At 47.0% G+C, this 25,180-nt stretch overlaps 1 pseudogene; it reads left to right on the top strand.

The window, feature by feature from the left end:
* Positions 1–11,785: 11,785 nt before the first annotated feature.
* LOC140213062 (uncharacterized) lies at positions 11,786–23,230 on the top strand (annotated as a pseudogene).
* Positions 23,231–25,180: the final 1,950 nt, after the last annotated feature.

The raw sequence follows: 25,180 nt of genomic DNA, 5'->3' as shown, positions 1-25,180 counted from the left end.
TTGCACGCAGAATTGACGTCGACTCAGGGTGAAGGTCGCTTTCCAAGTTCTACCTGGTGTTGTCTACAGGCAACAAACGCACTGCTGAAGAAGCTTACACAAACATTTTTCATTTTCCTTCACTGTCTTTAGTCTCTGTGTATTTTCTACATTTCCACCAAACCTAAATGTTTTCCTTGGGGTTTTTCATGTTTCATCCCTAACAGTTAATGCTCATTACAGTGTTGAAGATGTTTGCATGCTTTTGTCTTCTATGCCCCACACTTAAAGAAGAGCCATCCTGTCAGCCACCCAGGTCTGCTCCTTTTGCTCAACTACATTTTGCAGCCCAATGACGAGAAAGACTTCTCTAGCATACCTGAAGGTGATGAAGAAGTAGAACAGGATTAGCGGCTGCGTGAGATATTTGAAGACATAATGATTTTTTTTCCGGACAAGATTTGAAACATGAGGAATGCTACATTGAGGTTGATGTGGCTTCAGAAATTTACCACCAGACATTCGTGAGCCATGCAGGTGTTGTGGAAGCAAATAAATTACATAGGGTGGTGCCTAAAGCCCAACAAGCTTTGCTATGTCACCTGGGGCTGCTTGGCTAAGGCCATAATCGGCTTTTGAGGGTTCTCACTCGTATCACCCCCTACCTCCCGGAGAAACTCAACCACTTGAATGGCACCTTGCCACGGGCATCAGTTATTTCTTTTTGTCACAGATGATTATTAGACACGATTTCTTGTATCAACCTGAAACAATGTGGTTCGTGACATTTCAAGAAGGTGGTGATCTCCAAGTTACTGTGGTCAGTGTGTAAGGCGACTAGCACAACATCAAGTTCCATCTCGTACATCAGGCAGAATGCTGCTATTTCCAAATAAATTTGCTAAATAGGTCACAGAGGTGATTGTGAAGGTGAAGTCGAGCGCTTACAGATTGAGAATGTTAATGGTTAAGGAGATTCAAAGCCGCATCCTCAAATACTTTGCGCAGCTTGCATGACAATGTTGAAACTCACGCCTGCGTCCTTTGGACTAATATTTCACTGTTTTGTATGGCTACTTTTATAGAAGACGAAAGCCAAACTTCTCCAGGTTTAAGATTGGTTTTACGACAGCTATGACAGAGCCAACTCCTTGGTGCACGCTTATGGTAGTGGTGACGAAGCCATCAGGAGCACTCCACACTTTTATGGATTACACAAAAACTGAACAAGCAAGTTCTATGAGCATCATATCCAATTCCTGCACTAGAGCATACCCTTCAGATACTATGAGTCACAGCTTGGTGTATGAAAAATTGATGCCCAAATTCAGGGTTTTGGCAAATCCCTGAGAAATGACGGAAAGTTCTTGACCACCTTTACAGCACCATTCCGTTGGTTTCACTTTAACTGCTCATGCGATTTGGTATCTGGCGTGCCCCAGGTCGAATACAATGGTATATGAATGATATTCATCCAGAACTTATATGTGTTGCTTGTCATATGGTCGAGGTTATCAGTTGATGCTCAACTAAACAGCAACACAACGAACTCTGCAGTACATTTGAGGGCATCCACTGTGCAAGAGCTGCCATCAACAAAGAGAAATGTAAGTTTGGCATCACAATAATATCCTACTTGGGGCATATCATGAACGAAAACAAGCTCAAAGCTGTCACAGACATGCCAAGACCATCCTCCAGAACTACAGCTGCTAATGGGCATGACCACCTATCTAGGTTTATTCGCTCCTAATATGACAAACACTACACCCATTGTCCAGCATGCTGTTTTCAAAGCATGGTTTATCTGGAACCCACACAGGTTCAAGAATTCTCAAAATGGAAAGAAATACTTTCTTCAGATCCAGTGCTTGGCTGGTGCTCCTCAAAATGAGAAACCAGCTGCTAATCACAGCTGATGCTTTGTGCTGTGGTCTAGTTGCAGTGCTCAGCCAAAAGCAAGATGATGGGCAACATGTTACTAGATACGCCTCAAGATATTTTGCAGAGACAGAATGCCTGGCTATGCCTAGATATAGAAAGGAGTGCTTTCTTTCTTGCAAGCTTGAGATAAATTCTACAAATGGGGCAACAATCTGTTTCCCAAATCATAAAATGCACACATGATTGATACATTATGAGGCATAATGTACATCTTAGGCAAAGACTTTCCCGCAGCTGATACACTGTCAAGTTCTTATGTGAAGGAGAATAACAGGCACCAGAAGGGCCTACCAAGATTGTAGGCTATGCATGCTGCCTCTCCCCACCTTTTTTGCAAGAACTGAAGAAAGAACAAGTGCTAGATTAATGCTGCTGCCAACTTCGAATCTTCACTCGAAAGAGCTGGACAAGGTTTTGCAAAGTCTGAAAGAATTCTGGCTTCACAAGGACGATGTAGTCCAAGACATGTTGATATTGTGGCAACAAAACCATTGCTCCCAAGGAGCTACAGGAGCTTACCCACCCAGCACTTCTCACTTGAAGGCGACTTTGGAATCAATAAATGCCTAGCAAGACGACAAAGTACTGCATCATAAATTGATACAAACAGCAAATGTCTTCAAGTCATGTCATGCATGCTAGCACCACAGGGCTAAGAGAAGGGTGACACTCCTGCAACTGGGATTCTGAGAAAAGCTGTTACAGAAGTTCACCATGGACATATTTTCTATTGGAGGGGTGCGGTGGCTCATCATAACAAAATACTAGTAAGGGTATCCTGAGCTAGTACTGCCTAGTTTGACAGGACCTGTGGTTGTGACTCAATGCCTCATTGTTTTCACAAGGCGTGCAATAGTTTAGTGGTCGTGAACCACAACAAACTGTAGCTTGCAGAAGGGCGCAGCTCGCTGTTCGCAGAATTCATAAGAATTCCAACAAATGGCATGCAGTCTACACTACCGACAGCGCAGTGATCTCACAGAAGCCACTGTAAACTTATCCAAGAACTCCCTTGAGACGTCAGGTGATTCCTACAAGACACGATTATAGACTGAGCCTTCTGAAAAATAGCTCCTCGTTAGTGCAAACGCTTATGAGCCGAAGGCTTTGGACTACACTTCCAGCTACTGCAGACAGCCTCTTTCCACAACTCCCGGACCGGAGGAAAATGAAAGTGCATGAGCAAAAGTGCTGGCAAAAACAGAAAACTTACTCTGATGTTCGGCATTTTATGCAAGATCTACCCAATTTGTATCCAGACATTAATGTCCGAGTAGTTGACCTGGAAAATGCAGGCACATTTCAGCAGCCAGGAGATAAGCCCTGGTCATAGTGGATAGAGACAGACAAAAGGACCATTCATCTCAAACAGGACACAACCAGTGCCACTGCCTCTGGCTACATAATCAAGGGTTCGACGAAAGTTCGTCTGGTCAGGCATGGAAACGAAAAAAATTGTGATCTAAGAAATAATAGTCACACGACTATTATTTGCCGAGCATGCGCAGGAACATAGTCACAAGATTGACTGGGACAATGCCACTGTTGTTGCCAAAGAAAAGAACTTGTCATCACGGCGGCTGCTAGAATCGCTAATCATTCAATCGACGCCAGCTACGAGGAACTGGACACCAGGGACTATGCCTGCCATTTACGCATGTTCGTTACGTCACGTGCTGGCTACATAAGTGACGACGATTTCCTGGCCAACTCAGTGAACAAGGAACCCGTATGCAGTTCCGAAACGTCGGGTTATACATCAGACTTGGTCAGTGACCGTGAACCCCCCTTCATGTCTCTGGCTAAGGGAGAGCACAAGCGGCCACAAGACTGTACCAAAGAGGTTCCGTTTTGTAGATCCTGGGCATCAACACCATAGAAGTGGACAGTGCTTAACACCAACTAAGCAGTAAGCAACATGAACCTTTTAATACAGGGAAAGATGTGCTACAAAGATGCTCGTACTACTGTAAGGCTAATGTGCATGCTTGTAGAAAATGATCACAATAAAAAACTCACTTCTTGCCTTGTGCTCAATGTTGAGGCTGCCATTCTGAATCACAATTACTTTATTCCACCTGGCTAACAGTTTGCCAAATCTCAAAGAGGTTTTAATAAGAATCTTGTCTCGACTACCCGAAACGCCAATCTGTGTAGTAGTGTTACACAGTGTTACACATGCCAAGGTACACAAGAAGCAGGCTGGAGACAAGGCAGTGGGGGAATATGGCATAGGCACTAGGAATAGCAGGGGAGAGTTATTAGTAGACTTTGCAGAACAGAATAATATGCGGATAATGAATACCTTCTTCTGCAAGCGGGACAGCCGAAAGTGCACGTGGAGAACCCCGAATGATGAGCCTAGAAATGAAATAGGCTTTATACTCTGCGCAAACCCTGGCATCATACAAGATGACGACGTGCTCGGCAAGGTGCGCTGCAGTGACCATAGGATGGTAAGAACTCGAATTAGCCTAGACTTGAGGAGGGAATGGAAGAAGCTGGTACATAAGAAGCCGATCAATGAGTTAGCGATAAGAGGGAAAATCAAGGAATTCCGGATCAAGCTACAGAACAGGCATTCGGCTTTAACTCGGGAAGAGGAGCTCAGTGTTGAAACAATGAACGACAGCCTTGCGGGCATGATTAAGGAGTGTGCAATAGAAGTCGGTGGTAACTCCGTTAGACAGGATACCAGTAAGCTATCGCAGGAGACTAAAGATCTCACCAAGAAACGCCAATGTATGAAAGCCTCTAACCCTACAGGTAGAATAGAACTGGCAGAACTTTCGAATTTAATCAACAAGCGTAAGACAGCTGACAGAAGGAAGTATAATATGGATAGGATTGAACATGCTCTCAGGAACGCAGGAAGCCTAAAAGCAGTGAAGAAACTAGGAACAGGCAAGAATCAGATGTATGCGTTAAGAGACAAAGCCGGCAATATCATTACTAATATGGATGAGATAGTTCAAGTGGCAGAGGAGTTCTATAGAGATTTATACAGTACTAGTGGCACCCACAACGATAATGGAAGAGAGAATAGTCTAGAGGAATTTGAAATCCCACAAGTAACGCCGGAAGAAGTAAAGCCTTGGGAGCTATGCAAAGGGGGAAGGCAGCTGGGGTGGATTACGTAACAGCAGATTTGTTGAAGGATGGTGGGCAGATTGTTCTAGAAAAACTGGCCACCCTGTATATGCAATGCCTCATGACCTCGAGCGTACCGGAGTCTTGGAAGAACGCTAACATAATCATAATCCATAAGAAAGGGGACGCCAAGGACTTGAAAAATTATAGACCGATAAGCTTACGGTCCGTTGCCTACAAAGTATTTACTAAGGTAATCGCAAATAGAATGAGGAACACCTTAGACTTCTGTCAACCAAAGGACCAGGCAGGATTCCGTAAAGGCTACTCAACAATAGACCATATTCACACTATCAATCAGGTGATAGAGAAATGTGCTGAATATAACCAACCGGTATATATAGTTTTCATTGATTACGAGAAAGCGCTTGATTCAGTCAAAACCTCAGCAGTCATGGAGGCATTACGGAATCAGGGTGTAGACGAGCCGTATGTAAAAATACTGAAAGATATAAAGCTTCACAGCCACCATGGTCTTCGATAAAGAAAGCAACAAAATCCCAATAAAGAAAGGATTCAGGCAGGGAGATACTATCGCTCCAATGCTGTTCACAGCGTGTTTACAGGAGGTAGACAAAGACCTGGATTGGGAAGAATCGGGGATAAGAGTTAATGGAGAATACTTTAGTAACTTGCGATTCGCTGATGATATTGCCTTGCTTAGTAACTCAGGGGACCAATTGCAATGCATGCTCACTGATCTGGAGAGGTAAAGCAGAAGGGTGGGTCTAAAAATTAATCTGCAGAAAACTAATGTTTAACAGTCTCGGTAGAGAACAGCAGTTTACGATAGGTTGCGAGGTACTGGAAGTGGTAAAGGAATACATCTACTTAGGGCAGGTAGTGATCGCGGATCCGGATCATGAGACTGAAATAATCAGAAGAATAAGAATGGGCTGGGGTGCGTTTGACAGACATTCTCAGATCATGAACAGCAGTTTGCCATTGTCCCTCAAGAGAAAAGTGTATAACAGCTGTGGCTTACCTGTACTCACGTACGTGGCAGAAACCTGGAGGCTTACGGAAAGCGTTCTACTTAAATTGAGGACGACGCAACGAGCTATGGAAAGAAGAATGATGGGTATAATGTTAAGGGATAAGAAAATAGCAGATTGGGTGAGGGAACAAATGCAAGTTAATGACATCTTAGTTGAAATCAAGAAAAAGAAATGGGCATTTGCAGGACATGTAATGAGGAGGGAAGATAACCGATGGTCATCAAGGGTTACGGACTGGATTCCAAGGGAAGGGAAGCGTAGCAGGGGGCGGCAGAAAGTTAGGTGGGCGGATGAGACTAAGAAGTTTGCAGGGACGGCATGGCCACAATTAGTACATGACCGGGGTTGTTGGAGAAGTATGGGAGAGGCCTTTGCCCTGCAGTGGGCGTAACTAGGCTGATGATGATGATGATGATGATGATGATGATGATGATGATGATATTTCATCGAGTACACCGACAAAACTTGCGTGGAAATGCTTTCGAGCCCCTGTCTCAGCAATCCCCACTGCCCTCCGCTTTCCCCCCCTTTCTTTTTCTATACCACCGCTAATTAATGCACGTGTGTTAACCTCCGCATACAAATCACTCGTGGTGTGTCCCTTATTCACTCAGAATTAAAAGTCGGTGCTGTAAACTTACGTACGTACAGTGCTATACGTCGCGGCTGGTCGCGTCGCAATCCCGTGTTTCTCTAGTTTTAACGCCCGTTCAATACGTATGTAGAATCGAACAATCGGTTTACTTTGGCGCAGTTAGAAGATGATCGTCGTCGTGCTCTTTGCACATCAGAAACGCACCACACACGCACACACAACTAGATTGCACAAAACGTGCTGTTCCACCGTCGTTCGTCGTCGTGCTATTTGCGCATACACATTCGTCACACACGCAACTAAATTGCTCTTTGCACACCAAGCGCGTCACACACACACAACTTCGATTGCCGTGAAACGCGCTGTTCCACCTTGTATCGCTTCGTTCGTGGTCGTGCTGCTTGAGTGCAAGCGCAATGAACCGCCCACCCTGTTGCTCCAGCGGATTAAACCCTGCGCTATGGTATATTTCCATGGGCCCCACGCGCGCCCATAGGGACTAGGGCGTTTCAGGAGCTAGGCGCGTTTTTTACACGACAACTGGGGACCTAGGCTCCCCTAGGGCGAAAAGCTACCTAGATATATAGTTCTCGTTGGTGCCGCGGGGGCGGCGCTGCAGTCGACCGGCTGCACAGGCGAGCGAATGTAAATGCGCTGCCCGGCGCAGGTACAGTGGCTAGAAAGGGGAAGTGTGATTATCCCCGAGCGGCCACTATGGGAGTCGCTGACGCTGCCTAGCGATGCCACCACCAGATGGCGCTCGATCCTGTTTACACGTCGTCGTCGAGTTGAGCGCTTTAAAAGCGGGTGACTGCGAGTTTCCTACACGTGTTGTCGGAGTTTTTTCAGTCTGCTTGCTAATATTTTCGTCGAAGTTTGTGCGAATGACGCACAATGAGCCGCCGTCAAAGCCATTGTTTTGTGCCCGGATGCACGACTGGTTACAAGTCATGCAAGAACAAGTTTTCATTGTTCGGAGTCCCGAAGGAAGACGCTGTGTTTCAGAAGTGGCAAAGGAACATACCGAGAGCAGACAAGCCGCTTGAATGCAACGCAGCCGTATGTGAGCTGCATTTCGATCAGCAGTTCATCTTACGACACTTTGAACACTCAATTGACGGCCAAACAGTGATCTTGGACCGAAGCAGGCCATTTCTTCTGCCGGGCGCCGTAGCGACGATATTTCCAAATGTACCAAAGTACCTCTCCAAGGCAGTCCCGAAGAAAAGAAAGCCTAAAGAGAGGTCAAGCTTGCATTCCCCAGTGCCATCAAAAAGGCGTCGAAAGGATGGGCCGCTGCAACCACCTTCGCAAAACGACGTTGATCACCTTGATCTACCTGTGCCTTCCGACAATGAAGACGCACATCACTATAAGAATGTCCGTCTTCCGTCCAGCCGGTGGGGAAAGCACATTCTCAGCGAAGAACCGTTAAAGGTAGCTTACCGTTATATTTGCTAACTTCCCGCCTGAGCCAGGATCCCATAGAGAACTTGTTTGGCATAATTCGCCAGTTTTCGGGATGTAATGATCATCCAACCTCAGCACAGTTCCTTACTGCTGTTAACTGTCTGAGCTTCAATAATTTAGTAAAAGCTCTAGACACAGGCAACTGCTCAGGTGGCGCAATCGTGTCATTTGTTGGACCAGCTGAGGCAGCCGACCAAGTGGACAACTTGATTGGTGCAGGAAGAATTGACGAAGCCTCCAGCGTGCTTGAAACATCATCCTTGTGCACTGATCATCCTTATCCGGAGAAGCATAGTGATGCAAGGCTGGTATTTTATTTGGCTGGCTATGTGGACCGACGGAAAATACTAACAACGAAATGTCGGGACTGCTTTGAGCAGCTGCTGACATCGGTTGAGAATTCAGATGAAGCTCTCTCATCTTTCACCCAGTTTTGTGATAAAGGAGGGCTACTTTTTTTCATTCGTGGAAGCTTTGGAGGATAGCTTAATTCACAATGTGGTTCACTTGGAAGGAAGTCCAAAGAGATAGCGCCACCGATATTTTGCATTGTATGCAACACGTGCCTTACATTGGTTGTGATGCCCACAAAGAAGCACTGTCAAGCAATATAGTGAAGTTCTTTACCTTGACACGACTTCACTTTTACATCAAGTCTTTGAACAAAGAAAGAATATCAACGCGAGAAAAAAGAAACATCTGAAGATGCGCCGCACTGCATAACCAACATAACAATGCGGATGCTCACTTTGCCTAATCTTCACTTGCTGAATAAAACTGATAAAAATTAAGAAGCTTGTGTGGATCTCAGTTATTTTTATTTTCATACACAGTGCTATGGTGCCTGTTTGTTAGGAATTAGTAGTCAACACCAGCATTCCAGCAATTTTGAATCTCCAGTAATGCAGGTCATCTCACAAGGTGAACCGATTAACTAACTCAGACCTCACGGGTTAATGAGGAGCAAGATCGGCAGGAGGGCACGAAGGCAGTTACAATAAGGTCATTTTCGCAGTATTATTTAGGAGCTAATGCCGCGGTCGTGATAAATTAGTTTCGGATATAGGTCAGCCATGGCGCCGTTCAACAGATCAGCGTCGCTTGTCGAATGGATAAAAGCAGATCTCGGCACTAATACGCTCTATGTTTAGTCTAGTAAACATGCGAAACTGCGATCGCGTGGCCTCCGCTGTAGAATCAACGCCACCAGACGCATGTACGGTAGGCAGCTGTAGATGCATTTTGGACCGGCTTTTGCAACAGCGCAAAGCGAAGTGCGGAGGCCATGCGATCGTAGCTGCCTCAGATATGGCTTCATTATGACTGCAGCTAATCTAAAAAAAGGAGTGTAGAACACCAAGCCGCCTTAGTGCCGCGGCTGGAATGCCACAGTGCCTACAGCAGACCGCCGCCTCCGAGCGACGTGTATGCGAATGCGAGCGCCATCTTAGCGGAACATCCGAGAAGCCCACGCGAGAGGCGGCGCCTTGCGCACACTTCCCCTATTCTAGCCACTGTAGCGCAGGGAGCACTCTCCCTATATCCCGCCGGCATCCAGACCTGTTCCTCACGTGACCGACGGCGCCGGCGAGAGAGAGAGAGAGAGGAGAGAGAGAACGAGCGTGGAGTGAACTGCGACAAGCGGGCAGAGTTGTTGAAGCGGCGGGGCAAGCGGCACGTGAATTGGGCGTCAGGCAAGGTGTGGACGGCGGCCTGAGTTCCCGTAGCCGGAGCCTCCGTAACGCGGGCCTGAGTCCTTTCCGATCTTCCGCAGGGACGTGCGGTGACGACGAACCCAGCAGCCCGGCGCCTCCCCAGCTCGGACGTCCTACTTGACACTCCGCAGATGAGCCTACGCTACGTGTTGAGCAGCTCTCAGAACTTTTCGCCGGACTGTATTTTTTAATCGCGTTTAATCTTTCATTTAATTATTCATCGCGTGTTGATTCTTGTATGTCGTGTTAGGGTAGTGTCTGCCGCGTTTATTGTCGCGTGTAGTTTGCGTTTGGGTCGCGATTTTTTCTTATTTCGCGAGTGCTAGGAGTTCCCACGTGGTGGGCGTCGTGTCACGCGTGGCGTCGGGGCGTGTGTTGTGTTACCCACACGCCTTGCACGAACTAGGACCCACTGCTTGTTGTTTGTATGTTCTTTTTTTCATTACGTCTCGGACATGATTTTACTTTATTAAATTGAGTGTGTTTTCACGTCGCCCTCCATCTCATGCCTCTGGTTCACGGTCAACCTTATCGCCGGTCAGCAGTCGAACCATCAGTAAACGGACGCGGGGTGGGTTTGTTGTGGGCCCATCCCCTCCGGTTCGGAGAATGCGAATAACTAACCACCAATCCTTGACACACTGTCTAGTGGTATTCTTTCCCCAAACATGAACTCCTCTAGCACTGTAGAGAAGACAAGAAAAAGATCACTCTACCCATTTAGTAGACTTACTTCTTGTAATATAGAGTAGAAAGTTGCCAACGAAGCAGATTAGCCTTACTATGCATGCGCCCACAGTAGCTGTTGTTTTATGATTAGTTGACAGTGTTCTCGTCTATGAGAAGTCACGAAGTAGGGCTGCTCAAGGGGTTCAGCCACTATTTAATGTCTCTTCCACAGTTGTATGTATGTTCATGTAAGCAAAACTACTACTAGAAGGGAAGCTCCGATATCTGGGCCTGAACATTTTCTGTGGTGAGCATTGTGCTGGAGCTATAACCCACACTCAAAGGGGCTTTCGCTTTTTTGATTAGTACACTTGAACGCTAGAGTAGGTTGTTGCTACCGGAACACCAGAGAGTGCTATTAATGGTTGGTACCACCCCGAAGTTTAGGGGAGCTTGCAGACCAAAGCACAAAGTTTGCTTTTAACAAGACATTTGCACTGCCTTTTGGCATGCGTCACGCAAAAGCATTTAACAAGTGTTTAACGTAGGTGACGTCTCAGGTGGGACAACTAAAAGAAAGCCAATGCCTACCACTGTTACACAGTATGTACACAAAGGCAGATGTCAGTTAAAGCAAATTGCTAGGAAAGTTGGAATTACCTCATTATTTTCAATGCCAATCTGGGCACCTAGAACAATGTCAACCGTGCCAGGCCAAGACGTGAAGTTTGCATCAAGAAGTATGTGCTCGAGTTCATAGGACGTGCGCTCAGTGCTGTTTACAACATCCTACTGCCCTGCAGCAGCAATTACGTAGGACAAAACAGGCCGACGACCCAAGGACTATCTTAGGCAAGAAGCACAGACCCTTGACACAAGATGGGGAAGCAACGTAGCTATTGATGCTGCTTTGTGAAGTTGTACACCAACTTTTTAGCAATACAGTATCCTCATGACACATTTTCGAAGCTCATACAACTGGATTCAAATGGCTGAGGAAGTCTGCTCCCAGCATAAAAAGCTGAAGTTGGTGATCACAGGCAGCCATCTGTGCAAGCGCCGGAGTGCGATGCCTAGCTTTATTGACAGGAGCCCATACGACGCGATGGCTCTGTTCTATGCTGCGCGGAGCGTGGTTGTGGACTTGGCGCGTTGGCGATCTCCGGCCGTGGTGGAAACGGTACAGCTCAGCTCCGGTGTCGGCGAGAAGGCGGGTGCCGGCGATGCAGTCGACTACGAAGAATAGGCGGCTTGCGCGACGGCCGATGTCGCATGCCACCGTTAGCGACTGGCCGGTGCAAAAGCGACGGTGGTACCACCACAACTGCCGCGGCGAGCCTCTAGGTGCGCTGCGAGACTGCGAAGGCGAATGGCTGCCCCGAAGTTGGCCGCCTATGTTGCTACCCGTCGTCAGCTTCTCTGGTGCACTTGTAATGTGGTCGGCTTTTTGCTCCAGGTGTGAGAGTCGGTCTCCTGGCTCTGAGACTCTTGCAGCGGCGATAGGTAGCTGTTGCGAAGACGCCCAGTCACATATGCGGTCAGCCAATGCAGCTACCCGATCGAGACTCGTCTCGTCGGAACTCGCCAGTATCATGCGTGCGGACTATCATGCGTTGCAAGAACAGCTCGCGCAAAATGGGAAGCTGGCTCTCGTTCAGGGAGCGCTCACCCAGTAACTGACGCAACCGGTGCAGGAGCTGTGATGGTCGTTGGTGGCCGAGTTCCTCGGAGAGCAACTATTGCAGCATACTCTGTTGCGATGGCTCGAGGCGTTGAAGGACCGCGCGTTTCAGGTCGTCGTGTGCTGTGGCCGAAGGTGTGCCCGCTAGCAAGTAGTCTATGGCATCGGCGATGTCGGAGGGCAACGCGGCGACGGCGTGCAGTAACCTCGCTGTCTGCGAAGTGATACGCCGGAGTTATTTATTTATTTATTTATTTATTGTACCCTCAAGGCATACAAGCATTACAGAGGGGAGGGGTCAATCATTCAACATAAATACAGTTATTTGCACATACACAATTAAAAATTTTCAAAAATGGGAACGAATGTAATTTCTAATAACAACGAAAATTCACACTGTCATGCAAGGCTTGTACAATGATTACGGCAAGAAAATACCATTGCAGCCGATTGAGACACTAAAAGATGAAGTTCCCAACCAACATAGAGAAGAGAAAAAAAAAATGTTGGAATGCGTTAAATTCCGCTGGAAAGAGCTTCACGAAAATGGTCACAGTTGGTAATGTTAACTAATGAGGCGGGAAGATTGTTCCACTCGAGGCTGGTTTTGGGCAGGAAAGAGTGCGAGTATGTTGCAGTGTTTTGGTGAGGGACATGGACTTTATGGTGGTGATCTAGTCGAGATGAAACAAAATTAGGCGGTTTAATCAGACGGGTCCTAAGAACAGGATTATGATGATAGATCTTATGAAACAATGCAAGTCGAGATAGTTTCCGTCTATATGCAAGCGGGGGCAGATTAAGTATCGATTTCATGTTAGTAACGCTGGAAGTTCGATGATAGTTATTTAGGATGAAACGTGCTGAGCGATTCTGCATTGCCTCCAAGTTATTGGTAAGAGTTGCAAGGCCAGGGTCCCAGATTGACGATGCATATTCGAGATTAGATCGGACATAAGTGATATATAACTGTCGCTTGAGTGATGAAGGTGCGAGAGAGAAGTTTCTTTTCAGGTAACCAAGCATGCGATTGGCCTTTGATGTTACGTGCTCAATGTGGTACTTCCATGAAAGGTCATTAGTAATATGAACACCGAGGTATTTATAGGTAGTTACGGATTCTAGCGCCGTGCTGTGAAGAAGGTAGTTTGGGCAAGGCATGTTATTACGCGATACTCTCATTGATTTACATTTAAGAATGTTAAGCTTCATTTTCCACATTTCACACCAAGCAGAAATATTATTTAGGTCACTTTGAAGGATTATTGTGCCAGTGTAATTAGAAATGTTGCGGTAGATAACACAATCATCAGCAAAAAGACAGACAGAAGAAGCGATGCTAGTAAGTAAATCATTATATAAATCAAAAACAGTAATGGGCCTAAAACTGAACCCTGTGGCACTCCGGAGGAAACAGGTGCCTCCAGGGAATCGGTTCCATTCACCGTGACGAATTGAGTGCGGTTAGAAAGAAAGTCGCGTATCCAGTGCAGTACTAAAAGGTCAATGTTTAGGCTGGTTAGTTTAAGTATAAGAAGCTCATGGTTTACACTATCAAAGGCTTTTGCAAAATCCAAGTATATGCAATCAGTGATGAGGCCGGCGTCAAGGAACGCGTGAAGGTCATTAGTAAAAGTTAGCAGCTGTGTTTCACAAGAAAAATGTTGAGTTGAAACCAACAACTCAAATGTTCAGTTGTTGAGTTGAAAATGGGCCTCTACTTCCATAAGCAAAACTCCAGGAATCTTAAATAAATAAATAAAAAGCTGGGAAGCTGAAGCTCTACGGCGATGACAGGCGACGTAATCGCAGCGTTGTCTCTGTCAACAGGAGTAGGAGCAGCCTCGTCCATGGCTAGTGTTCGAAAAAAAAAGTTATAGTCCTGGATCACCACTTGTTGGGAGCTCTGTTTAGCGGAGGCAAGGAATACATGTTTTGACAGGTTAGAGAACCGAGAGTCGGCTGGCTTTATTCAACATTAAAAGCAGGTTCGCCAAGTGGTAGTTGTGGTGCCCCTGTCGCATAGCCGCTTTGGTTCGAGCAGGGAGTAATCACCCCCACAGTGGGGACAACAAAGTGAAGGATGGTGCCTACCCCCTCAACGATCTGAACTCTCGGTACGCGCCAAGAACCGGCCAGTACGCCTAGACTTTGCTTGCCGAGTTGCGCCGCACTGGGCGCGCAGACGTCGACGACAACGCAAGATGACGTCCTCAGCGCGCAAGAAAATGCGCCCTGTGTCTGGACCTGTTTTTCCTGCGCCATCGTCTGCACGCAGACGCGCACCTCACGCGGGTTTGTGTGCGCTCTTTGTGCTTCTACTGCACCCCGTCCCGATGCGGCCTTATGTCGTGTAACACTATATATGTTGCACAGGCGGCAATCTCCTTCCCGCTCTTATTCAGACTTTTTCGTACAGCATGGTCCCCTGCGACACTCTCAGCTGCGACGAGCGGAGAGCTATTTCTGCCCTTCGCCACAATGCATAGTTTGCCTCGACTTCTTAAGGGGCGCCTCACTAGGTCTGACCACTTTGAGCTGACGAGAGCAGAGCATAGAATAAGCGCTAACGATAGTGTTTGCAAAAGTCTGAAATTTCAATCCGAACGCCGTTTTCCCTTTCCCTCGCGGCGACCGCGCTCCAAGCCAGACAGTGACGTACTTGTGTCCCTGCGTCTACGTACTCGCGTCCGCAGTGGGACGTCAATCATCGAGACACGTGACTTGGAGAATTATTCAAGGCAACATCTATTATTTCTTTGATCTGTTGCTTGAATTGACGAATTGAAGTTTAGAGAATAAATAAAACACAAACGGAATATCTGCGTGTTTTTGTTTTACTTCGCACCGAAGCAAGAGAGATGGGGGGGGGGGGGGTACTTCCGCTTAGCGTGCTTGTTCCCATGGTCGTGCCGTCACTTGCGCAGGTACCAAAACTACCATTATCTACCCTGTTCCATTGCGTGGTCATGTTCGGCGATCCACTTGTATCTGCCTCAGTATTCGTGTAGCACTGAACTATACCGGTAGTCACGTGTCCTTGTGCACAGCGCGCAAAATCTTGCGCTGCGCGAAACGAGACAATCGCAACAGCTCGCGCGTGACGCTGTCAGCGAAAATGCCCAGTGCCGCGAAAAGAAAACAAAGAAAAAGCAACGAGGAAAAAAATCAAGGCGGGGCCCGTGACGTATGCGTCGCGCGATCCTCGATGTCCGGTATGAGAGAACGCAGGGATAGAATTTCGCTTGTGGAGGCTAAACGGGGAAGTGAAGAGAGCGTCTCGCTTTGCAGTGGAGCTAGCGATCTGAAATCATGGGTTCGCTGCACTGAAATATTTCTATCTCGGATAGTAATGAGCCGATTTGAAAATCTTTTGCGGCAGAACGCTCCCTAGAGGACACGTAACAACTTCCAGCGTATAACCAAAATTTGCTATGAGGCCTGGAGAAGGGCCCATTAATGGATGCTACGAATCAAGGTTGCCAAGTTCAAAATGTGAAAAGTAACCAGTTCATTGCAGGCGCTGAGAAAGTTGCCAAAAAGTCGCCATGCTACAGCCATGGCCAATTACTTTAGAAGGAAACATTGCGGTAGCCGATTATGACCTGCTACTTTTGGGGTTGGTATGTTTAGAGCCCTTGACTTAATAGGGAGCTTTAGCTTGTCCACAAAGCCACCCCGTGGGCGTATTACCGGATTCCTGGTTACCGTTTTACCGAGTTGCTGGAGGAAAGCGAGAAAACGAGTTTTAGCATGCTTTCCGTACGCCCGCACGCCCCAACGCCCGCGTAGCTACGTTCCAAGCTCAGATTTATTGCCAAAAACTGACACTCAATAAACCATGCTAAGTCGTTTTTTTTCTTTATAAAGTAAGTAATTTGCTTGCTTTATTATTTGAACGAAGCAATAAAGAAACATTTGTCTTGCGTTTGTTACGCGCCAAAATAGCCAACATGAAGCCTTGCCAAGACAAGCCTGAACCATGCCTTAACGCTGAATGCTCCTTTGTGATCTACCCAGGTTTAAGCAAGCACTCTCGGTAATTCGTCTTCGAATTGTGCGCACAATTGAGTCTGCGTTTATCAGCGGTGCCATATAACGTGCTTCACCACGAACTGCTGCTGCGATCTCTGCACTGGGGCAAATTAGAAGATGTGCACTTGCTCCCAGTGGAACCACGGCGGGATCTTCGGAAGCATGGCCTGCTTAATTTGGATGACATGGACAGCAGGGTGTTCTACCGGTCCTTCAGGTTCGATAAATCGGACCTGGACGATCTGCTGACAGGCTTACTGATTCCAGAAGAGGTAGAGAGCGCTCAACGGTTCGAGTTCCAGGCTGCGAGGCGCTGTGCGTGAGGCTGCAGCGTCTCGCCTATCCCAAACGCCTGTGTGATCTTGAGGTCTTCTTCAGCTGCCACAGTTCGGTGTTATCGGGTGTGGTGTCTAAAGTTTTGCCTCATATCGAATACTACTTTGGACACCTCCTAGCGGACCTCACGGAGCACAGGTGGCTCAACCTACAAAACCTGGAGCTGTTTTCCCAGCTAAGAGCACGCTTTCACCAGAAGTGTGAAACAGATCCTTCCTCTTCCCCCCCCCCCCCTTTCCTATGTGCGTACTTTTTTTTCATTTAAGCGAAGCCACCTTTGCTCTTGCTTCGACGTTCCCGCGGGGATAGCCGAGAGCGTGCAGAATGTACACATGAGCAGCATGCGGCTAGAGGGTCAAAGGCGACGCCAGGAAGCATGCCCCGTTTGGGGTCTCTTCAGTAAAAGAGAAAGCAAAGCTATGCATGGTCAGTTAGGCCACCGACGCATTTCATTTTTACTGTTCTGAAAACAGTAACGAAATGCCCTAATCAACAACATTGCAAAATGCAACGTGTAGCTTCTCGAAGCAAGCAACTCGGGGACATATGGCTGAAGGCTTTAGGGTTTGACGAATGCGCTGTCGACGAGCAGAAGTATACCTGCATACATCGCGAGTCGACGTCATCGAGCCAATGCACAATGCGGCTTGTCCATATGCCACATAGAACTAGAAGGATTACAGCATCATAAGGTGTGCCATGTTATTTCTCAGCAAAGGAACCTGATAGCTTATGGATGTAAAGGAAAGCCTTGTTTTAAATTTCGCTGTAGTAATCGAAAAGAACATTGCACTACAGCTTTTGCCTCCATACAGAATTTAACCAGCCGTATGAGACTGCTGCAGGTAAACAGTGTGTGTCTTGCGCTTGTCCTGTCACCGTTGCTAACACATGTGTCGTAGTATGACGCGAACAGGCACACCATGTGATCAGTGTGGTCCTTACTTTCAACTATGTAGTAATGAAATGAGTGAAAAGTTTTACTGCTCTTTGCTCATGGCAGTTTGCTAGGCGACACTACAAATGTATGAATCCTTCAAAGCAAGTGAATGTGGGTGTCATCTGGAGGTGCTTTATGGAATTTCAGAATTCGACAGAGCTCTCATTTCATCGGAAATGAGAGCTGTGAGAGTATTAATTTAAGATGCGCACTGGCCAGTGCCAACTTATTAGACGGCAAGGAACTTGTATTTAAGGAAAGCCGAAATGTTCTGGCTGCCGAATTTCATGTACGAGGCCATTGGCATGAACATTGTGCACTGACACTTCAACACACCTTTGCCTGCCTTCAGAGCTAGTGGTGGTACCGATGATTGTTTTCACAAGGGGGACTTAAATGCTAAACCTTACACAGTACGTTCCATACTTTTCCATTACACAGCCCTTGCTCACACCAAGACCGAGACATCAAGGTAACACTAATATGCAAGCTGCAGTCCAGCACATAAACAGTTGTGCCAGGATGCAGTGCGCTGTGTGAGGTGGTGACAGTACACAACTTGCCCCGGATACAAATTGTGCAGGACAAACCGCAATAAAACATCTCACTGTGTATTATTTCTGCTGCGTAGACAAACACATTTTGCACCCAAGATAATGTTTACTGTCATTTCAAAATTGTCGTACTTCACAAAACTGTGAACATAAAACCTCCGCACTAATTAATGGTCAGGCAGTGCCAGCATAAAAGGAAGCTTTGCTTCAACTGATTCCCAAAGCATGTGGGATATGCATGCTTTTTCACCTACGTGTGTGCTTGTATGGGTTTGTGTTAAGGAGGGCAAGGGAGAACCTTGCTTTATTATGTTGTAGTGGTGCTAGAGTTTTGAAGTCACGTCAAAAGTGCAGGCAATGAGGTATGTTGTTGCATCGTGAGCAGCAGTGCTGGCTTAGCAATGAAGTCTAATCCCTGCTGTAAGGAATATTGACACGTGAACTCGTTTATCTTTTACGAGTGAGCGCTTTTAACGTCTAATTAATGTTATCGCTCAGAGCAGGACGCGTCTACATGTATCGGAAGTTTCTAGAATGTAATCGATGCAGAACTACAGGCCATCAAGTCATCAGGGCTTACTCTAAAGCCGGAAAAGTGCCGCTTTGCTTACGATGAACTTCTGTTTCTAGGCCACGTCATCAGCAAACCTGGAGTCCGCCCCGACCCGCAGAAGACATCTGCCATCGCAAGGTTCCCGCAGCCCATCGACAAGAAGGCAGTGCGTAGATTCCTTGACATGTGTGCCTACTATACGCGCTTTGTCAAGGACTTTTCACGTATCGCGGAACCGCTAACGCATCTCACCAAATGTGATGTCGAATTCAAGTGGGAAACGCCGCAAGCCGACGCATTTCAAGAACTAAAACGACGCATACAGTCGCCACCGGTACTTTCACACTTCGACGAGTACGCCGATACCGAAATTTACACTGACGCCAGTAGTCTAGGCCTCGGTGCCGTCCTAGTCCAGAGGAAAGACGGACTTGAACGGGTGATATGCTAGCCGGTCGCTGTAAAAAGCGGAAGGCAATTATTCTACGACTGAAAAGGAATGCCTCGCCATCATTTGCGCTACAGCAAAATTCCGCCCTTACCTATATGGCAGGCCATTCAAAGTGGTCAGCGACCATCACGCGCTGTGTTGGCGAGCTAACTTAAAGGACCCTTCAGGACGGCTGGAGCGGTGGAGCCTCAGACTACAAGAATATGACGTCACGGTAATCTACAAGTCCGGGCGAAAACACTCTGACGCCAACTGCCTATCACGGGCCCCGATCGATCCCTCGCCGCAAGACGACGAGGACGACGACGCCTTCCTTGGAATAATAAGCACGGAAGATTTCACTAAACAGCAACGAGCAGACCCGGAGCGAAAAGGCCTCGTCGAGTATTTGGGAGGCAACACCGACGTTGTCTTTAGGGCATTTAAGCTTGGATTGTCTTGGTTCAAGCTACAAAACAACCTGCTCGTAAAAAAGAACTTCTCACCAGTCCGTGCCAACTTTCTTGTTGTTCCGTTAGCGCTGCGTGCAGAAGTACTCCACGCCCTACATGGCGATTCAACTGCTCGGCACCTCGGATTCTCCCGGACGCTGTCGAATATGCAGGAAAGGTATTACTGGCCGTGTCTCACCGCCGACGTCGCCCATTACGTCAAGACATGCCGAGACGGTCAACGAAACAAGACACCACCAACAAGGCCAGCAGGATTACTACAGCCAATTGAGCCTCCTTGCCGACCATTTCAGCAGATCGGGATGGATTTGTTGGGACCGTTTCCGACGTAAACATCCGGAAGTAAGTGGATCATCGTGGCGATGAACTATCTCACCCGCTTCGCTGAAACTCAAGCTCTACCGAAAGGAAGCGCAGCCGAAGTGGCAAAATATTTCGTCGAGAAAATCCTGCTGCGACCTGGTGCCCCAGAAGACCTCATCACCGACAGAGGAACTGCTTTACAGCAGAGCTCACCCAAGCCATTCTGCAATACAGCCAGACAAGCCACAGGAGGACAACAGCCTAGCACCCGCAGAAGAATGGTCTCACGGAGCGCCTGAACAAAACCCTCGCTGGCATTCTAGCAATGTACGTCAACGTCGAGTACAAGACATGGGACGCGGTGCTGCCGTACGTAACCTTTCCTTAGAACACGGCGCTGCAAGAAACAACACACATCACGCCGTTCAAGCTGTTTTACGGCAGGAATCCGGCGACTGCTCCAGACGCGATGCTGTCGCACGTCTGCGACAAAAAGAATCTTGACGTCGCCACCTATCTCCAGCGCGCCGAAGAAGCCCGACAGCTCGCCCGTCTTCGGATCAAGAACAAACAGAGGACCGACAGCCGACACTACAACCTTCGACGACGCTACGTCGAGTACCAGCCCGGCGACCGCGTTTGGGTTTGGGTTTGGACTCCTATACGCTGACGAGGACTGAGCGAGAAGCTCTTACGGCGCTATTTCGTACCATACAAGATGATCCGACGCATTGGCGCACTCGACTATGAGGTCGTGCCAGACGGCATTTCGCTATCACAGCGGCGCCGCTCACGACCTGAAGTAATTCATGTTGTGCGACTTAAGCCGTTCCACCAGCGCTAATTAACTTTGGGAACGTCGCATAGCTGAACTTAGGACTTTTTTGGATTGTGTCACCTTGGGCTTCGTTTTCTGTTGTTTTGTTCTTTGTTTAACAAGTGACCTTTTGTGTTTCACTCTCCTGTTATGTTTGTAGCATCGGGACGATGCCTTTTGAGAGGGGGGAATTGACACGTGAACTCGTTTATCCCTTACGGGTGAGCGCTTTTAACGTCTAAGAAATGTTATCACTCAGAGCACGACGCACCTACATGTATCAGAGGTTTCTAGAATGTTATCGATGCTTCTATCCGCTGTCTGCTGTCGCCAAACCTTGTGTAATCTGATTGCATGTATGCGCGACGCGAATGGTGTAGAACTTTGTGGAAGGCAGGCGGGTCCCAGTGGTTACTCTGGAACATTCGACGACTGATCTGTAAAAGCCGACGCACTTGACCCGCTGATCAGATTTTGACAATCACCGAGTGTGTTCGCCGTTGTCGCCGTTCTTTAAGTGTAGCCTGTTTTTGTGGGCACAGGTTCGCCCAATAAAAGTTAGTTTCGTCTTCCACAGTATTTCTACTGTGTTCTTCATACGTCACTCTACGTGACAATATATTCGCTCTTTAGGTGTGCGCACATGACAAAGAATGTAGTCGCGAGCGCTTCCAGGTAATGTACCTTCATGCTGCGCTTGAGTATGCCGGTCAAATCATCATCCGGTGAGAAATTGGTACATTGCACCAGCAAAAAGTAGAAAAGAAATGGTCTTGTTGCCATTGTAACTGGTACACAGACCGCTCTCTTATCACGCACAAGACTGACGTGGATATTTCTGCCTGGTCAGTGGCAGGGTGGTATTCATTTCTTGTGGAAAACAAAATAGTGATCCAAGAAGATACGTGTTTAAACGCAATAATCTTTTAGTCGTGAGTCAGGGCTCGTGTTTCTCTATTCTTCGTCCGTGTGTTGTAGTGCAAGCTGTGCGTATACTTATGAAGAAGTGTGTCGTTTCATTACCTTCTAAAATAGTTGTTTTATTTACTTCGCACGTAACCATGTGCAGATGAAGATTTGGCAAAAGAACAGTCAAGTAAATTTGTATGTTGCACACAATTGCATGCATGAAACGACGCCACACAAGCGGACATTTCTACTATACAAGAATTGCCAGCTCTAACGGGACACACGTATGGTAAGAGATACATCTTGTGGCACAATTTCGAAACAAGGACATAATTAGCTTTTTCTGCAAGGCACGATGTCCACACTTAATGAGTATATTTTACACCGTGATCTAATCCTATTATGATCTTTTTCCCAATACGTTAGAGTTTCTTGCTATAGATAGCTGTTTCCGCAGTTTCTTTTTCTTTTTCTTTTTTATCAGGCCATTCACAGGAGAGGTGCTCCATTGAAGAACTGCTGGGATTGCATTGACGGCACAGCGCGACGAATTTGCAGGCCTTCAGTCGGACAGCAAGATCATTTCTCTGGTAACAAACGCCATCACGTGCAGAAATATCAAGCCATGATGTGCCCCAATGGTTTCATATGCCAAATGGATGCACCATTTCACGGTCGGCGCCACGATGCTGGTGCGTGAAGTTGCCTCTAATTGCTTCTCGAATGCGCCATGGCGACTAGCTTCAATGACTGAAATACCTAGTCTATTATGGTAATATTCAATGTTATAATTGCTACGAAGCTGCCTATGCATGTCCTGCCCTGGCGGGTTCCGTATTTTCAGAACCACTTTACACTTACAGGACCACTTACACCCAATATCAAACTATACATGTTTGTCTTGTTTGATTCTCCTGCTGACTTAGGTATGTCTGACCGAGAATTTAAGGGGTCCTGAACCACCGCTCACGCGTTGTGAAAAACAAAAACACATTCAGCAGATAGCATACACTGCCATGAACATTTCAGATAAATTTTTCAGTCATGCGCGACGCATGAAGTTGACAAGGTTGAAAGGTTGCCTTTTTTACAAACACATTCTTTTCAAAGAGAGGCCTTCTGCTCACCCATTTCAAAGCTACCAGCACCTTGCATGCTTAATGGTGGGCATGTGTACCCTAATTTCTCTTAACTTTTCTTTAGCTCACGCGCTGCATCTGTTTGTGCAAAACAAGTGCATTTGCATGAATCTCTTTCTTCTACTCTCACAAGAGCTGTAACCTTGTTTCAGGAATTCTGAAGACGGCCCTCACCTGCGACCTGTAGAAAGTCGCCCAAGGCCACGAATACGTTATTTACGGTGACCCAGCCTACCCACTCCGGCCCCTGCTCCTTAAGCCTTTTAGAGGTGTATCAATGCACCCCCACGAGGTTTATTTCAATAAGCGCATGAGCACAGTGCGGCAGGATGTAGAAGGGGGGTTTGGCAAGGTAGCAGCCGACTTTGCATTCGTTGATTTTCACAAAAATGAAAAATGACACACCAGAGGCTGGGGCGTATGTATAAAGTTGCACCACTGCTGTCCCACTGCCGTACTTGCATGTATGGCAGTCAAGTGTCTGCATGCTTTGGCATTGCACCACCCTCCTTCAGAGAATATCTAGTACCCTCCCAATAATTTGCCTGAGATGGTGTATTACAGGTTCGATTGCGCAACATTTGATGACACACAGAGAAGAGAAACACACACTACAGAGCGCTACTTGCAACTATCGTTTTATTCCCTTGTCAATGGAATAAATACAGGAAGATACGGGGGGGGGGGGGGGGGAGGTAGCGACAAAAAACAAATAAATAAGAAGATTTTTTTACAAACATGGCCATCTACCAATGCCAAGCCGGCTTTGTCATGTGTTCATTTTTTCTGGACTCGACGAAGCAATTGAGGAACCAGGGAACAAAATTTCAGGTTAGCGCGCAAAGAAATCTATTTACTTTGCACTAAGGGAGACTGATTGCATGCTCACGCACATACTTTCCCGATGTGCACTCTCAGCGGCTTCGATTATCTCTCGCGTCATTTGGCTGCCATCTTTGCTCACCATCTTGCATTTCTTAAAGAATGGCCGACATCCGTAATCTTTACAGTGCATCCCTAAGTGTCCGGCGACTGCTTTTGAAACGTTATAATCGTGCTATAACCTTTCGTTCAAAAGCAGTCACCGGACAGTATTGTGATGCCTTTTTTGAAGGCCAATGCTTTATCTGAGTAAAGTATCAGTAGCAATCCTCTCCTAGCTAGAAATCTTTAAAATGCTAGGAGGAAGCCCACTCGTCAATTCCAGGTTTACAGCTCGGGTGGTGGCGCATGTGAATAGCAAACAGTATCCTTTGCTGTGACCGTCTGTTTGCTTTATGTGGAGCGGTCCTGCAAAGTCTAGTCTAGTTGACACCTTGGGTCATAGAGAGCTAAGACGGGTTGTGAAGTGAAGGCTTTCTTAATTTGTTAAAAAGCCTGCTTTTGAGTGGCATCCCAAATGAAATACAAGTTGGAATTATGCAAGAACTCCATCAGCGGGTGTGCGGTGTCACAGAAGTTCGCAATGAACCGATACGAAGTTGGTCCTCCCCTGGAAGTGCTTGAGCTCTGTCGTGTCATTTAAGCGATGGCTTTTATGTCCACGGAGTTGTTGCGCCGTCTGTGATCGCTCCCAGGAAGCTCGTACTTTCCGGAGATGTACTTAATTGCAGATGATGAAGCATGCGTGTTGTTCAGCATGCAGTGGCGAAACGTTCCTTTTTTTGCGGTACTGCTTGCAGCACACTTTTGATGCTGGACTCTTTTTTGGGGTGTGTTCCTTGTCTACCGCACCAGCGACAGGAATGCTAGTCTCAGGTTGCTCAACTGTTTTGCGTTCCCTGTCGACACGTCACACTGGGTGAGTTGTATGCAGTGATCGATGGCTACTGTTTCCGATGAGCCGGCAGCATGGATGTGCGGTTGCTGCTTAAGGACTGCCTAAAACTGCTTGCCGCAAAGTACTGCTTTCTTCAATGTGAGGTCTTGTTGAAGCTGCAGTTGTGTCACGTTGCGATAGCATTTTAACCAGCTTACTAAGACAAGCGAGAGCTGTATCACCGTTATCTCCGAATAAATGCTTGCCTTCTTCCCACAGTAGCGCAACAATACACACCTGCCATTAGATTTGCTGTTAGTCTCGTCAAATCGCTCTAGAGACTTGTAAGTGATTGAGTCGCTTTGCTGAGCACTACCCATTGATTTGAGTCACCAAAAGGACTGCAAAATCTGTAACGTTTCGTGATCAGAAAGACTTGCCACTTACAGTGCACAGACCATCAAGTTCGTATTGCGTTCGATGAATGCTTTGCTTTGACTTGGTCCCTGGAGTATCCATCCAAAGGTGGAATTACTGTTACTAATCCTAGGATATCTGTGATCCATTCGAGTTCTCCAGTCAATACTTTCCAGAGATGTTCTGAGCCAATGAGCAAAGTCCGAATTTGGCATTTGCTTCAAAGAAACGCCGCTTATCTGCAAGAAATTTGCCTTTAAGTCTTAGTTGTCCCAGAAATTTGTTGTCGATGGACGTTGCAGCAACGTAGTGGC

Source organism: Dermacentor andersoni, chromosome 1, assembly GCF_023375885.2.
Source record: "Dermacentor andersoni chromosome 1, qqDerAnde1_hic_scaffold, whole genome shotgun sequence".
Classification (NCBI taxonomy): domain Eukaryota; kingdom Metazoa; phylum Arthropoda; class Arachnida; order Ixodida; family Ixodidae; genus Dermacentor; species Dermacentor andersoni.
The sequence above is the reverse complement of the archived record's forward strand: the minus strand, read 5'-3'. Positions and strand labels throughout refer to the sequence as shown.